Source organism: Toxorhynchites rutilus, chromosome 3 (assembly GCF_029784135.1).
Source record: "Toxorhynchites rutilus septentrionalis strain SRP chromosome 3, ASM2978413v1, whole genome shotgun sequence".
Taxonomy (NCBI): domain Eukaryota; kingdom Metazoa; phylum Arthropoda; class Insecta; order Diptera; family Culicidae; genus Toxorhynchites; species Toxorhynchites rutilus.
Genome location: NC_073746.1, coordinates 119,296,704 through 119,314,693, shown reverse-complemented (window position 1 = coordinate 119,314,693; position 17,990 = coordinate 119,296,704). Strand labels below are relative to the sequence as shown.

Sequence of the window (17,990 nt, the reverse complement as noted above, 5' to 3'; positions counted from 1 at the left end):
TGGGACGAAACTCTTCGGCTTTAATCGTTCCAGCAACCTTTTGAATTGGAACTATTAAAGATTCCTTCCACACCTTAGGCACATGCCCAGTTAGCAAAGATTTATTAATAAGGTCCAGCAAGATGTGATCGATGACATGAAAGCAATCTTGAATAACTCTAGCATTGACATTATCCACTCCAGCCGTTTTTCCTAAAGAAAAGCAAATAGTTCTAAGTTCATTTAATGTAATTGGGTGAAAACTTTCAAATCTACAACTACTGTTAACCGGCTGTTTTATTTCATCAGGTTCATCAACCAATTCAATGGACTGATTGATCAATGAAACACTATTGACAAAATAATCGTTAAACTTAGATGCTATAGCCTGTTCAGACTGTTCAAGTGTGCCATTAAAAGTTATGGAACGCGGTTTGCTATTACTAGGTTTTAATAAAGATTTCAAAATTTTCCATAACTCCTTGCTGTTGCTTTGATGCAGATCAATCTTCCTCTGAATATATTCACAACGAGTTTTCTTAATCGACTGTGAATATATATTGCGCGCGTTTGTTTACATATTCCAATGATTTCCATCATTTGTTCTACAAAATTTCTTGTACCATCTGTCTCTCTCACGTTTAAGGCGTAAAAGATCCAAATTGTACCAGCTGTTCGAGTTTTTCATAGGAACAAATTTTTGCGTAACAAGCCGATTTGTACACTCTTTCAAGGTATTAGTTAGAACAGCTGATGATTCATCTAAATTACCGACCTCGAATGGAAAATCCAGGCTTCTCACTACGAGATTCGAAACAGCATGCTTCGAATATTTCCTCCAGCACTTTAATTTCACAACATCTTCATTTACCACGAGATTATCTACAATATTAATAATTAAAGTCTCATGATCGGTTATTTTCAAATTGGTATCCGTGACTGTGTAAATAGTATCAAAATTGGAATAAACATGATCAATTAAAGTTTTACTGTGCCTGGAAATGCGCGTAAATTCATGTACTGTTTGTTTCAAATTGAAGAAATCGGATACACGCTTCAAATGGTTCGAATTGTAGTCATCACGCCAATTAATATTGAAATCACCAGCTAATATATTCAATTTTCTAGAGTCAAGGAACATTTCAAGCCAGTTTTCTAAAATTTCAACAAAACGCAAGTCGCTTGAGCTGGGACTATGATATAAAACACCAAAATTACCCATCTTCATGCCATGTTCAACTGTAATGCCCAAGAACCAGTTACCATCAAACACTTCGTTGAGGCGAAGATTGAATTGAACTGATTCTCTGACATAAATAGCAACACCGCCAGTGTGCCTAGAATGTGATAAACACGCAGCAACATTATATCCCGGAATACTATACTGATCAAATGATTCTATTTCAACAATGTGTGTTTCAGACAAAAGGACTAGAAATGGACGCTTTTCCTCAACAATCTGACGTAACGCTACGTAGTTTGTTGACAGACCCGCAATATTCAAATACAAAATATAATATTGGTTCACAATTCTTCTGGAACCTGGTTGCTATTTATTGAAATGCAAGCTGCTTTTTTTCAAATCAAAAAGTCTCTGATATACTAAACATTCAGAGCTAAATGCGGCATGATTGACGTCCAAATTCAATTTCCGTTCTGTATTCATTTTCAAAAACACATTTCAACACAGTTGACTTGCATTCAGATGTCTTGTGTTTCTGACTACACCTTGAGCACGTTTCAAAATTTTGTTTGCAATCCGTGCTCTTGTGTCCAAATTCTCCACATTTGAAGCATCTTAATACATTAATCGCAGGAACTACGGAGAACCGATCGAACCCCACATTTACTTTTTTCGCGTTCAATAAACAGTTATATGTGTCAACATCTACTTCACTTACAGCAGTAAACTTATTGTAGGTGAAGCGTGGATTTTCGTACACATTTAAAACCTTTACATCTTTTATTTCGATGCCTTCATTCTGACTTCGGAGGTAATCAATGAAAACATCGGAGGAATGCTGATCGCTCATGCCCACGATTTTTAATCTGGGCACCGATATGGGAACAACAGCACTATACTTCTCACCCAAATTGCTTTCGATGTCATCTTTCACATTATCTATATTAGCTCCAGTTGCACACTCAACAATGATGGAGCCATTTCTTCCATTTCTGAAATTACTAATTTTGTGTGTTCTTGGATCTAATTTTGTCTTCAAATGCTTCCGAGTATCCTCGCAAGCTTGTTTGGACTCTTTAGGCTTGATTACAATAACCGGATGAGTCTTACGATTACTTTGCATGATACTAGTACTATTACTATAACCCATTATCTTATTGTTGTTAGAAGTGTTCGCACTTTTAACAACATCCGCAAAACTAATTTTATTTTGATGTACATTATCATCATCATTATTTTGAAATTTTCGTTTCTTACGTTTCGGAATATTTTGGTGCGATTCAGAATGAACTGTACCAGGTTCAATGAGCTAGTCATTCTTTGCAGCTAAATTATTTTGCGCGTTAATTGTTAAAATAGAACTAGTCATAGATTCCAATTTCTCACAAATCAATTTTTCAAGAGACCCATTTACATCTTGTCTCAATTCTTCCATACCGCACTTTAACGCGCTGTCTATCTGAGCAGCGATCTGATCTCCGTGATAAGCTTTGCTGATTTTGAAGATCGAAAGAGTATACCCACGTAAATCAGATTATGATAGCTTGAGTAGTCGCGATCTTACAGGGTTATAAAGTTATAACAAACAATGTTTCGGACAACGTGGTAACGAAGGAGATAGTGCTATTTTTATCTATAATATATTTTTGTAGTCATAGATTGATTTGACTCAGGCTTATATTTATGTAGGTCTTAACTATTTAGACTTGTGTTTGAAAATGATACATGATGACTCTTTGTCTTCTTCTGCATGATTGAATAAACAGATGAAAAGGGTAGTAATGGCCTAGTATTAAGTAATGGTAGTATTTTTGTGTACAGAATGCGGTACCGAATTCTACCACGTTATGTCATCAAACCCGTTTAAAGGATACAAGTACATACAGGAAACGGTTTTTCCAGGGCATCCACTTGATGAATCAAAAGAAAAAAAAATCAGATTTTGAACAACGAAAAATTCAATTTAAATGCAATTATTACACACAATCACTGTCCTATGTCAAGATCCCGTCCTTGCCCCTATGCTCAGACGCATCAACTTTTTTTTCATTCCATTTGTCTCTAGCATTGAAAAAGGGTTTTTTTAGAGGGCAATTTAGCAAACTAAACCTAAGCTCCCATCTCTCGGCAGGAGAGAGATATCGATTAGGCTTTGAACTTTTGCTGTTCTATCGCGTCTAGCATCTATCTTAACACTTTCTCCACCGAAACATTTGAATTGACTCCTATATTGAAAGGACAGATGTAGTCCTACGTCAAATAAATAAGAAAAAGAATGGTTTATGGTTCCCCATGACTTACCTAAGATCTTTGATGTTTAGGATTCTCGATATAAATTCACCAATCGGATGGAGCAAAGACTTGCTTTTGTATCTGGAGAGCAGCATCGACACACTTCGTCACACAAGTCGACTTGTTCAGAGCTCGTCAAACTTATGTTTCAGAGTAAAACTTTTTTTTAGTTTTGAGTAAGAATTCTAAATCAACGGAACAAATCAATGTTGCCTCTAACGTATGCATTTAAAAATGGACTAATTTCGGATGGCGAAATTTTCCTTGATTTATTAATCGACCACGTTTAAACTTACCGACAAAAAGAGGAACAGTCATACTCATAGATTCATATCTGTTTTTAACCAGATGCTCATAAGCCTCCTTGAGTGCTCCCGTGGCCGAGTAGTTAGCGTCCCACACTATCATGCCGGGGGTTTAGGTTCGATGGTTTAGCCAAAGAAATATCCCCCAACTTGCATTGTGGTCACGCGTATTCTAGAGCTTGCCACTCAGAATGCATTCGAGGCGTGTTATTTGGCATAGAAATCTCAACTAAGTACTAATACGATTGTATTCCCAAAATAAAACACTATTTACTTAATGCTGCATATAGATTAATACAGGACTCATTTCCACTTTTTAAACTTTTTTTTTTTAGTACTACGTTTTTTTAGTATTTACTATTTCATACTTTTATTATTATTTTGGTTCTTTGGTTCTTTTGGTAACTTGTTGTGAATCCTGTTTTTCGCGCAAAGTGCATTTTCACGTCACAAAACGCAAGCTTTACGAAAAACTAAGGGCACAGGAACTTCATACGAGGTCGTTCAAAAAATAAGTTTCAGTGCCTCAGAAATCGCGGAAAAATAAAGTTAGGACAAAAAACAAGGTGATTTTCGTAATCTACGTTTTATTTTCTATTTTTCTACATAATCGCCGTAACGTTCGAGGCATTTCTCATAGCGTGGCACGAGTTTTTCTATTCCGAGCGCGAAGTGCGTAGCGTCCAACTTTTTGAAGTACGATGTAACTGCGTCACGAATTTCTTCAGTGTTATCGAATCGTTGACCGTCGAACGCCTGTTTCATCACCGTACTATTGTGAGGTTTTGAACCGATTGAGAACCGCGATTAAGAACAAAAGGCCAGATTTATTGACGAAAGAAGTGTTCCTCATCCACGATAATGCGCGGCCCCATTCTGCTCGTGTAACTCAAGAGCAATTCAAAAAATTCAAATGAACTATGTTCGAGCATCCTCCTTACTCCCCAGACTTCGCCCCTAGCGACTATCACTTATTCCCGGTGATGAAACAGGCGTTCGGCGGTCAACGATTCGATATCACTGAAGAAATTCGTGACGCAGTTACATCGTTCCTCAAAAAAGTTGGACGCTACTCACTTCGCGCTCGGAATAGAAAAACTCGTGCCACGCTATGAAAAATGCCTCGAACGTTACGGCGATTGTGTAGAAAAATAAAAAATAAAACGTAGATTACGAAAATCACCTTGTTTATTGTCCTAACTTTATTTTTCCGCGATTTCTGAGGCACTGAAACTTATTTTTTGAACGATCCTCGTACATTGTCATCAAATCATAGAACAAACAATGTTTTTTTTTCCTATGTTCTAAAGCCATTACAATCTGGAACCGAAGAAAGTCAGGAGTTGTCTGGTCACAAAAGTATTTGAACTGTACTAAACGAATTCAAATATAAAACATATTCAAAACGTTCATACTTTTTCAATGATGTCGTTAATTTTTTTGAAAATATGATTTGTTCACTATATTCTCAGTACGTTTCTTCGCGGTAAATCAAGAGCGCAACATGATCAGCACAACTCCCAAATGTCTATCACGATTACGAAACATCATAACTTCTTCACGACTGTGTACACTTCTATCGTTAACTTCGAGGCCAAATATTTGATCTTGGTTGGTCTGTCTAACACTCATTAGCATCCCCCTGCTAGATCGGTACAATTATACGTGCAAAAGAAATGTGAAGTATAAATTACTCAATACTGTAAAATAACTGTACTCCCCATAACACGGTAGAACACTGCAATGTGCGGAATCACCGATTCGAGAAGAATGAACATCCGCTTTTCGCGGTCATGATCATCGCCTAAGCTGCTCGAGCCAATTTTTTGTTTCGTTTTTGCGAAATAACATAAACACACATAGAGATGAAGAACACCTGAAGATGCACACAAAAGCGTTGCGACGAAGTCTTCGAATGCCGGCGAAGAAGGTGGTGGTGGTGATGGTGGTGTGTATGTTTAAATATTTTTGATACGCTCGTTAGTTTTGCGTAGACCGTGCGCTTCCCACCCCCCTGCTGAACCAAACGAATCCTTCGACGATCTTTCCGCGAAGACGTGCAACTCCGTTGCAGGAGGCTCATAACGAACGGCGTTGTGCCGGATGGTTTGGCTGTCATTCAAGTTCAAATCCCCTTGTGCTCGCGCGATGGCTCGTGAGTACACACGTACATAAAACGCATTCGCTGAACCGCGAATCGATCCGGCGATCCGGCTAGAAGCGCCGAGCGAATCATCTACCAATATCAGTTGTTCATAGATCGCGAGCGCGTCGATACGCGCGTATGGTGTGCGCAGCGAGTTCGCAGTTCGTAGGCAACGCGTGTTTCGTGCACAGGAAATCGCAGATTCGAGAGAGGTGTGGAAGTGCTCAAATGAATAATCTTGAAACGTGTCAATTGCTGGGTGGAAAGTGATTGAGTGTGACACTTTGAGAAAAACTGCATTCAAGTTGCGGTGAGCGGTGAAACGAGTGACGGCGGCGGAAGGAAACAAGTGCGAAATTTGGATCACCGTACGGTCCGTTTGGAATCAAAAATAAATAACGCCTAAGGCCAGAGAAATAAAAGTGAGTGTGTAGAAATAAATTCGTTATTGGTCCAGAATGTGCGGTTTGAGTGCAAGCCTCTTGTATACGCGAATGCGTCGTCTCTCTAACAAGTGGTGTGTATTTTTAGCACCTCATTCGTCACACTCAAGCTAACAAACGTTGACTCAGTTTAACTACGGCCGATTGTATATGTCGCGGGAGTCTTTCCGTGTTTGGCCTAATTTCGATCAGCGTGTTATGATTAACGCAGACTGTTTTTTTTTTCTTCAACGTTCCACTTTTAGAATTGAATTCTGTAAACTACCTTGAGGCTGCACTGTTTCTTCCTTGATTCAAGTTTTCCATTGAAATTTATTTTTATGTGCGAAGTTCAATCTCCCAGATCACCCCAATGCTTAATTGATTGATGAACATTTCTCGCTTCCATTAGATGATCTTCCGCAGCGGCTCTTTCTGTGTCATCGAATGTTCGGTATTGGTTATTAAACGCAGTCGTTACGGGTTTTTTTTCTTTGATTGAACTATAATTAAATATGAAATTGAGGGAACCTAGGTTGAGTCCCAACAGAAAATATTTTTTTCATATTTTCGGTAGGTTCCAAGCACGAATCAAATTATTGCAGAAATGTCGAATAAGAAACATATCTTTATATATAAAAGAAGGGTTTTCCCACGTACGTGTAAAATATCATCACGGGAGAACGGCTGATCAGATCTGCGAGTTTGGCTTCACCCAAATTAGAACAATAGACTACTTTAAAAAATATTTAAGATAATTAGAAAAAAATGACAGTGCATTCCTTTATATAGAAAAGAGGGATATTTGAAATAAAAAGGTACGCATATGTATGTTTCGCAGTGAAAATCATCGTTTGGATCAATTTTTCAGATCTGAACGATTACACACAAACTTGAAATCTATTCGTTATTTTTTACTAACCAAAAATACTCTACAGAAATAAATTATATAGCAGAACAACGTTTGCCGGGTCAGCTTGTTTTTATATCCAATTTGTAACTTTCTAAAGAGAAACACCTTTTTCCAGTAAATAGAAAATATCCTATCCTAATCTCTATTCCCAAAATTAGAAAATCTATCTGTATATATAAAAATGGATTTCTGTCTGTCTGTCTGACTGTCTGTCTGATTCTTACGGACTCGGAAACTACTGAACCGATCAATATGAAAATTGGTATGTAGGGGTTTTTGGGCCCGGGGAAGGTTTTCGTGATAGTTTGACACCCCTCCACTCTCTCTACACACGAAACACAAATTTCTGCATTATTCGAGAATTATTCAAGCAAATCGAACCAAATTAGGCATATTGAGGTTTTAGGGTGCAATAAATGTTTCTATGGTGGTTGGACTCTCCACAACCCTCTCTATGGGGGGGCTGCCATACAATTGAAACACAAACTTCTTCATAACTCGAAAGTTAATCAAGCACAATTTGGGATGTGAGGGTTTTTGGGTATGAGAACTGTTTCTATGATGGTATGACACCCCTCCCTCCTCTGGAATGGAGAGGTTGTCCCATAAAAATATTATACATATTTCAACCAAAAATATTCCAGCCAAACATGACAATTGAAAATTTTCGGAAAAGTCTGAAGGAAAAAGGGAAAATTCAGAAAATTAAATTTCCATATGTTCTACAATTACATAGTGACAAGTGCTGTTAGTCCATTTGATGTTTGCGCTAGCGAAATTTATCTTTGTTCGAAACTGGAAATGGATTTTAATATGACGAAACGCACTCCTAAATCTTCTTCTATTTACACAAAAAAAAGGATCGCTAGATGTGTTGATAAGAGCAGAACTCGAGGAAGGAATTTAACGATTTAGAGCTGTCTTTATTCTATTATATTTTCTGTATCAAACATTCATTCCATGTAACGGAGAAACATGTTATTTACAAGTGGTTGAAAAATCTTGTACGAGAATTGTGTCTGAAAATAATCTGATATTATAATGATGAGTTTTGTTAGAAATACTAGGAATTTTTTAGTAAAAGGTAAATTCAACGGGGTCAATCAGAAGATCAATCGAAGAACAGTTCTACGATTGGACTCATGAACTTGCGCTTAGTAAGAAAACGTAAATGTTGCAACCAATTTTTGGCGGAACGAAGTTTGCCGGGTCAGCTAGTATTCTATATAATCTGAGTATATTAATGTCAGATTATGAATAGCTGCGAAGCTGCCCATGTAGGTTGGGTTCCACCTAACATTCGATCTTATTCTTGATCCCGGTATTGCCATCGATGAACGAAAGAGCGGAAGCACGGCTCAAATGAACTGGTTCATTTAGGTGAAAGGTTAGAAACTGAGCCGTTCATTGCAGTGAACTCCTTTTCCCATTTCTACTTTATGGTCTAGTATCCTTACTCATTCTTACAAGCTTTTTTCGTGACGGACTAAGTGGACTGATGCATATTAGGAATTATCATACATTTGCCGATAGCAAGCACTTTTAAGAATTTAAAAAAGAAGTGATGACTTGGATTATAGCGACACTCTATTATCTCCAAAGTTTCGACAAGAGTCTGATTGGAAAGGTTATAGATTCTATTAAGAAGGTTGAAAATGTTGCAGTCAAGAACTGGCTACCGATTGAGGGATTCGGAAGGGTAGACTCACACATACCAATTCTCGATATCTTATCAAGAAGACTAATGGTTTTATTCAGCCAGCTGCACTTCACAAAATCCACTTGTCTATTCCCTTTCCCTTCTCTATAAATGAGGAACACCCGTTGGGATTAGTTCACTAAAGAATCCACACCTTCACAAGGAAGCACTCACGATTATAAAATATCTAATCTGCATCACCTGGTGATACAATTATTACGACCAAGCAATGTTTGTCTGATTGTGATTTTTCTAGGGCCACCATTTCGGACTTGTGAACAGTAACAGCAACTCAATTCGAAAACAATTGTCCTCAAAGTCCTACGTCAAGTTTCCTTCTACATTCATTATTATTATTACGGTCACAATTTAACAACATTTCCAATCATTACAAATTCCATTTTCCAGGAGTTAAGCTAATTTAAAACTTAAAATGAATACCGTTCACCCGCAGTCACTTGGGGCTTAAACTTAATGCATTGAAATTCGTATTTACACTTCCATTCATTCATTTCAATTTTCCCACACACACATTTACATAATTATAACGTCCCACACATTCATAATTTTTTGTCTGTTTTCGGTACCTTTTTTCATTTGATCCTTTTGGAGCAGAGTTATTTTATTTCTTGCCTTCATTTTAGTAATTTTAACAGATATAAAAAACATCTAAAATTCTTTTTTACTACACATAAGACTAACTTGAAATTAATACCGTTTACCCGCGGTCACTCGGGGGGCTTAAACCTAATGTATTTACACTCCCATTTAAACTTTCATTCATTCTCATGTCAAAGAATCTTCCAATTTTCCGAATTGCAATTTAAATTTATTTTTTTTGTAATTTTTGTAAACCATTCTCTATCTTCTTTTGAAGAAATACAGTGATGAATTCTATGATCATTTCTGACTTGCATATTTTTTTCACATCATTCACAAATAGAGCAATTACATGCCAAATCGGTCGGCCTTCTTCGATTTTTTTGAAACTTGGTACTTATGATGAAAACGACATAAAATCAAAATTTTCATTGCTAAATTATATTAATTATTATATTAATGATCTTTTTTTTTTTAAAAATCGTAATCAGGATTTTAGAGATGTCTGATTAAAATAAGATATTTGACAAAGTTGTTGGAAAATCAATAAACAATCAGCGCTTCAGTTGAATATCTAGGTGTTATCTTAGATGCTCAACTAAACTGGAACGCGCACTTACATTCAGTAATCAGCAAGGCCAACTCAGCCCTATGGGTATGCTCTAAAATGATAGGAAGAACATGGGGCCTTAAACGAAAAATGGTTATGTGGATCTACACTGCAATTGTGCGGACTAGGATAACTAATGCCTCACTTGTATGGTGGCCAAAGTCTAAGGAGACTGTAGCTACAAGAAAGCTAAACAAACTCCAACGACTAGCATGCGTTGCAATTACTGGAGCAATGCGAAGCACTTGTTCAAAGGCATTGGAGGCTACCCTTCACCTGTTACCTTTGAACCAATATGTTCAGCTAGAGGCTCATAAAAGCGCTCTAAAGCTTAAAAGATGAAAAAAAATACTAGACGGGGACAAAACTGGTCACTTGAGCATCCTGAATCTCTTACCCATTGGACCAGCCTCAGAGATGAACAGTAATTGGATGGAACCTAGGACTAATTATGACATTCCATGCAGAGTGATCGAAAATTCTCGTTCAGTATGGGATGAAGGTGGTCCCAACGTTCGTAATGGTTCAATCATGTTCTACACTGATGAGTCGGAAATGGGAATCAGAATAGGTGCCGGAGTGTATGGTCCCAGAACAAAAATCTCTGTGGCTATGGGAAATTGCAATTTATATTATTTTTTTGCAAATTTTTTAAACCATTCTCTATCTTCTTTTGAAGAAATACAGTGATTAATTCTATGATCATTTATATCTTGCATATTTTTTTGGTAACATATATCAACAGTTTGGATGTCATTGGTGAAGCTACGTCGTCACGAGCCTCTGGGTCTGCCTCTTCTGCGCTGTCCTTGTAGATTCCAGTCGAGGACCTCCCTGTAGTACTCGTTTGCTCGTCTCCTTAAGGTGTGTCCCATCCACTTCCACTTACGTTCGCAAATTTCTGTAGCTATCGGGCGCTGATGACATCGACGATGGAGATAGACATTGGGTATCCATTTGTGAGGCCACCATGCTCGAATTATATATCGCAGGCAACGATTAACGAAAACCTGCAGTTTTTGCGTTGTCTCTGCCGAGACAGACCACGTTTCGCAGCAGTACAGCAGTACGGATTTAACGTTTGAATTAAAGATTCGGGTTTTTGTATGTAGAGTGATCTGGTTTGAGCGCCAGATATTTCGTAGACCTGCAAAGGCAACCCTGGCCTTTCTGATCCGTGTGGTTATATCGGTCTTGGTACCACCATCCGGCGTTGTTAGGCTCCCAAGATGTTGGAACGTTTCCACCCATTCAATTCTTTGTCTCGCTACTGTGAAGCTAGAGGTATTGTCAGTGTTCACTACCATGCATTTAGTTTTGGCGACATTTACTGCAAAACCTGCTGCTTGGGAGCTCTCGGAGAGGTCGTCTAGCTTGCTCTGCATATCACTTCGACGTTGGGAGAGCAAAACAATGTCGTCGGTTAAATCCAGGTCATTTATGTGCTCCATTCTTAAAGGATTCCAAGGCAATCCTCTGTTTGGTCTTACTCAACAGCTGCTAAGCCTTAATAAGAAAGATTTCAGCACATTCACTGGCCTCGTAACAGGACACTGTCCGAGTGAATACCATCTTAAGAACATAGGTTTAGCACAAGATGATATTTGTCGCTTTTGTAATGCCGAAAGCGAAACCTCGGATCATTTGCTCTGTAACTGCGGAGCTCGCATACTTCAACACCTTGATAAAGCTATTCTGGAGCCCAAGGAAATTTGGTCTGCTTCGCCGATCGGGATTATAAATTTCACCAAACAGATTATTCCTGATTGGCAACTATCTCGCTATAGCTTTTACTCCTTCATCAATAAGTAGTAGATAAGCTTGAAGTGTAGTATAAAAATAGGGTATACCACAATAGTTCAAAATAATGGATTCAGTGGTTCACACCCAACAGGGGGAAACAACAACCCTTCGATATTTGCTGATGTATTTTTATTGGAAAACACTTCTAATTTTACAAAGTTTGACGTATAGTGGTGCCGTGTCAGACTCATCAAAATGGAGTTTGATGGTATTTTTGAACCTAAATTTTTTATATAATTTCCATCAAAATTCGATTTAGTTATCCAGCCATTCCATGCCAAACCGATATATTAATTTTCAGATTTTCATGAAAATTGATAGTTTTGTTTTTTACCGCCAAATATTAGACCAATATTCTTTTTTTTTTGTTAGAATGACCATTTCCGAAATCGTAACCATTTAAGAAAAGTAACTTAAAAAATAGAATCTACATGTGATTCAACATGAAAAACTATATATAACGCTTTACCCTAGGACCAACCGTTCTCGAGATATAACCAATTTGACAGGGGAGTTGTTGTGGTGTTTTGAGATATAACAGTTTTTAATATTAAATTAAATTTTGGAGTAAGATTTTTTAACAGTGTATTTTCAATGTTATTTTTCCTAAACATCTTTATCAAACATCATATCTCAATCAGTCATCTGGATTTTGGGCTACGATTTTTTGAAAAAAAGATCAATAATTTTAATACGACCTTTTTGAAAATTAGTCGTAATTCAAATTGGTGTCATCAAAATTGTGATTTTATGTAGTTTCCATCATAAGTACCAAGTTTCAAAGGAATTGCAGAGGATCGGGTCAAATTTTGCTGTTTTTTTCGTCGATTTGGTGTGGAATTGCTCAATATCGCTCTCTGCATCCTTCATAATATATTGTTCTGATTTTTTTGTCGATTTACAAGTAGGTCGCTAAGCTACAGAAACAGTGCTGGTTTGTGTTCTACTAAGAATAAGAATAGCTTAGAATATTCAAATGAGCAGGCTAACTTATTTCGGGAAAATTAGTTTTTACAAGTTTTACAAGTTTTTACAAGTGGTTGCAATTGCTGGTAAGTTGCGGTAAAGTTGCTCAACAGAATCTACTCCATTATTCAATACAATTGAATTGATTTCTACTCCTCTCCATTCCGCGAAAGTTTAGCAAGATGTTTGAAAATCAGTAAATATTGTTCGTCGATAGTATTGTCAAGTATTCGGCAATCTTAAACAATATTCCATATAGAAAGCGCTTTGCATTTTTCTTTCGCGTCATTTAGACCGACTCCGCCGTTGTCCTTATCGAGATAATAACTGTCTTCTGTCCACTCGAAAACTGCAATTTTTCCAAATAAAATTTCCAATTATGGTCATCATTTTCGCAAAGTACAAATTTTTTGCTGGGAAAAACTGAGCCATTTACAATAGCTTTGATGATACATACCACACATGGGAAACCAAATTTTTCCAATACTTTCTAAAGAAAACGATGATCTACCTTATCGAAAGCTTTCTCTGGATCAAAGCTCAACCAGAGACCCTTGAAGCGGTTACTTTCCGTAGCTTTTGTCATTATCCTACACACATTCTTCAAATTATCTCTACATGACCGACCAGGAACACATGTACTTTGTCCCAATCCAATTATCTATTCAATATAATTTTGAATTATGTAACAAATAATTTTGGAAAAATGTTTATGATCAATGCTAAATACACTAATTGACCGATGATTATTGAAATCTGTAAGATCACCTTTTTTAGGAATTAGAGTCCAGAGAGACCATTCGTAAATTCCTTGGGTTATATACATTATCCACTCAGCGATCGTTTTAAATTCGATTTTAAAAGATTAAAATATTTACAATAAAATTAATAGGTAAATTCATCTGAACCAGGAGATCTTTTCTTGTTACACATGTTAAGTCTTTTTTTAAAGTTTGAAATTTTCCTGCAAGAAATATACACTATCTTCTGTTGCTAGTGATCTGGTTAATGAATTTAGTGGGTGCTCATATCTGTCGAGATCAGAATTTTCTGGTGTGGCTTAGAACAGTTTCGAAAAATGGCCATGTATTATCAATCCTAAACTTCGTTTGTGAGTTGAAAAATAGTTTTTTTAACCTTCTGTGATCGAGTTCGATGGTATTTTTGCACTCAAATTTTTAGACAATTTTGCTCAGGATCCATTTCAAATGCCTGCTCTCAGATTTGCAGAGACCTCTAACCTTTGATTTCAGGCAGTTGTTCCACCACCCACTCAGATCTGTCTGGTGCACAGTCTTTCCTCGCAACGTGTTATATTGAATCTATCATTGATTTCAGAGACCACTAGTGAGCTTGGATTTATCTTCCATTAACCCCTACCACGAATCATCTTGTGCTCTTTATTTATATTTAATGTGTATTATTGTTGCATTTTTGCAGCCAGATTCTAAGTATAAAATCAATATAATCGTAAAGCTGATCGATTTCTGTGAAAAGTGAATCTGAGCACTTTCGTAGCTATTGCAACATCCTTCAGTGAAAATAGTTCAACCAAATTTTAAGGACCATTTGAGAACTTTTTTTCAGACCCTTTGATTCATTTTCCTTCAAAATTCAATTGAAGTCTCTTCCAAGCAACGTCAAGGTGATTCCAGGTTTGTTTAAACGAACAGCTAGGCCCTTCCCACATCGTTCCCTGAGTGAGCATAAATGTTAATAAAATTAACTCAATTAATCACAACTGAAAAAAATTAATCACAACTAAAATTAACTCAATGAATCACAACTGAATTGGAATCCAGAATGAATCATTGCAGGTAAATTTGATTTGAAAAAGTATATCCAAACACCGAAACGTTGCAAGAATATTCAATTAGAATCCAATTTCAAATCCTTGCTTATTTATGTGGTGTAAAAATCACATCGCTTAGATGATTTGGGCTGCGGAGGAGGCTCTTGCATTTCATACATCATAAAAGCTTCAAATCCATGGATTGTCTCCGTCACTATTACGCATGATGTTTGTTGACTCGGAAACCGCTCAAGAATCTCCTGAGCTCGTACAGAACAGAAGCCACCTCCCTAGCACTCCACCATTGTGGATTCCAACTGTTGTTGACTTGTGCGATCGCCCAGAACCACACCTGCAATAGATCCATTTTCCTTATGACATCCTTCGACGACGTCAGAAGCTATTTCCAGGTTAGAATTGAGCTGCTGACGTGTATTAACATCCTGCCGATTCGTGCAATTTGCTTTGGAATTGTTCAGAGCTCCACAAGCAAAGTATTTACTTTGCATACCATCATGAAAAATCTTTGCTATAATGTGATGGATAGACACTTGCGCCGGAATTTCGGAAACAATTTTCATATGAGCTCCTCGGACTCCATTCTAAATCGGTAAATCGGAATCAGCTGAATACCGTTCTCGTACTAGTTGACAGACAGTTTCACGCTAGTTCCAAGTCTACCAAGCGCTTTTTGCATAATATCATCCGACTGAAACCGGGCAAATAGACTTCTCGATGCACTGCACTCAGGTAATCGCAAACCTATCCCTGATTCTTGATGAACGTGAAAACCTCCTCATTAGTAGTGTTCCGTGTGTATAATCCAAAGAGAAGCTAGATGGTGTTTTCTCAGTTGTTTCTTAGGCAATATACTGCACTGTTCAATTCACTATTAAACTCAATAGAACAACAGATTCAACACAATTAGGTATTCTGCAAATGTCTCGAAGAATGTTTGACTCGGACGGAATAGAAGAGCTGGTGGAGAAAACCCTCAGTTCGTTTCCAAGACTTGCTGTTGATTCAGGCGCCCTTATCATAAACTACACCTACGAAGTTTTCGTTACTAAAGGGCCTGGCCGGGTAAGGGAGTAAAAGATGCCCCCAAACCAAATCACCAGCAAATATTGTATAGGATATTAAATAAGAAATTTTGGCGGTTTATTTGAACCCCTATGTGGTTTGACGTAGGATCTATAGTGAAAAACGTACCTTTTCGTTTATTTCACGCCATCCTGAAAAGCTTCGAAATAAAAATTTGAAAAAAAAGACTGAATTTGCATCTTACTACGGTGTATCATTAAAAATTATCAGAAGAAATTTTTATCAAAAATTTAAGTACTAAAAAAATATTGAAATTTTCAAAAAAAAAATTGGGATTTAGAGATTCAGTACTATTCTAATTCATGATTAAATGTGTTCCTACGGCTTTTCTAGATATGTGTGATTTTTTTTTCAGAATTGTCTCAGTGTTGCGCGGTACAATTTTTTTTCATTTCCAAAGGGTCTGGCTGGGTAGGGGAGTAAAAAGTGCCCTCAAACCAAATCACCAGCTGTATGGAAAATATTGTATAGAGTACTAAATAAAACATTTTGGCAGTAGTACCATATATTTGAGTCCTTATATGGTACACCATAGGATCTATGGTGAAAAATGCATCTTCTCGTTTTTTTCACGCCATTCTCAATAGCTTTGAGACAAAAAATGGAAAAACAATACTGAAAGTACATCTTACTAAGGTGTATCGATAAATACTTCAAACAATTTCTTCATCAAAAAAATCAAATATTAAAAAAAAATATTTTTTTTTTATATCTGTATTATAGTGATTTTCAACTCATTCGGCTGGTTCGTCACTTTTACTCCCATTTTTGGAAGAATTTCGGGAGTGAGAATTGAACTCGTGACCTTCAGCGTGAGAGGCATGGATGTTACCACCACGCCAGATCGCCTCCAAAAAAAATTAAATTAATTTTAATTTTAAATTAAATTTTAATTTTTTGTTATTCTGAGATTCAGTACTGCTCTAGTTTGTAGTCAAATTTCTTCCTACGTCTATTTTAGGTATGTGTGATTTTTTTTTCAGAATTTTTAGAGTGTTTTGCGCGATACAAAAAAAATATTTTCAGGCATTTCGACATTTTTAAAGAAATATTACTTTCAGACCCACTTTTGCTTTAATTTTTATTTAAATGCATTCGTATGTGTTGGTTCTCCCACATGTAGCGTAATTGTTTCTTGAAGTTTTAAGAAGATTGCGTGAAAAAAAACTATGGATGGGTTATACCTATGATATAACCGCAAGGTTGACGTAGGACTGCCGTTGGCTTAGTAATCAATTGTATTTCTTCAATTATTAATAATCCCACCCCGGGTGTTACTCATTTGTTACGATATCGCCGCTGCGCAGTGCTATCTTTTGTGTATTGATTAAATTATTGATTAAAATATTGAATAAATGAAAATATTTACGAATTCAATTGCAAACAAATCTCAATTTAAGTCAATCCATGCATTATGGTAGTAGTTATCGCAGCAAATAGTTATCAACATTTTGCCTAATCATCAAACGGTATGCGTAGAAGTTCAGTGAGCTGGCGACATGAAGGGATATCGGCCAATGCAGTCTTGAATGATCGAGCCAAAGCGTTGCATTTGTACCCGCTTTTGTAGATCGTGATAGCAAAACGAATTCTGGATTGTAAAAATGTTTGGGGGTATAAAAGTATTGCCGACTGGAATGTATCTACTGCTTGCATCTAAATTTCTATGCCGAATTCCAGAGGCTCCATGGTTTAGAAGTCTGTGTTAGAGAAACATTCCGATTTCCAGAAACGCAAGCGAGTACAAAAGTACCCGTAGCATCAATTTTCCAATGTCGATTTCCACAGGCTCCATGGTTTTGAAGTCTGTGTTAGGGAAACATCCATCCATTGCAGCGATCGTACTTCAATCGTTGCGCAATCGTAACTGAGTGGATTTCCGAGTGGCACTCGCTTATATACCGATTGGTGTGATTTCAATAATCTGTTTTGAAAGCAATTTTAGAGCTATTGAAACAAGTTTTTGGATCAAAAAGTAACAAGCATATAACGCGTAATCATTTTATCTTTCGAATGAAGTGTTTATCATACCTCTTCGTTCAGTTGCTTAGGAGCTATTAACGATCAAAATCTCGTTCTCCGTTGTAACGCTTTCGTTTTCGAAACTTTGAATTTACACCCCAGTATAGAAATGAAAGACGTAGTCCTACGTCAAAAATTTTTTTTGCCTCTGGGC

The 17,990-nt window shown here is 37.0% G+C and overlaps 1 protein-coding gene across 3 annotated transcripts in view; it reads left to right on the top strand.

Moving 5' to 3' along the window:
* LOC129778933 (uncharacterized) overlaps window positions 1-17,990 on the top strand; it is a 97,691-nt gene that overhangs the window by 33,748 nt on the left and 45,953 nt on the right. Inside the window, exon 1 of one of the 3 annotated variants that reach the window (XM_055786114.1) lies at window positions 5,986-6,327. The exons of 1 other annotated variant lie outside the window; for it this stretch is intronic. The gene's annotated coding sequence lies outside the window, so the exon portion shown is untranslated. Of the gene's footprint in view, window positions 1-5,985; window positions 6,328-17,990 lie in introns of those variants that run through there. One more of the 3 variants, XM_055786117.1, reaches the window with a different exon arrangement.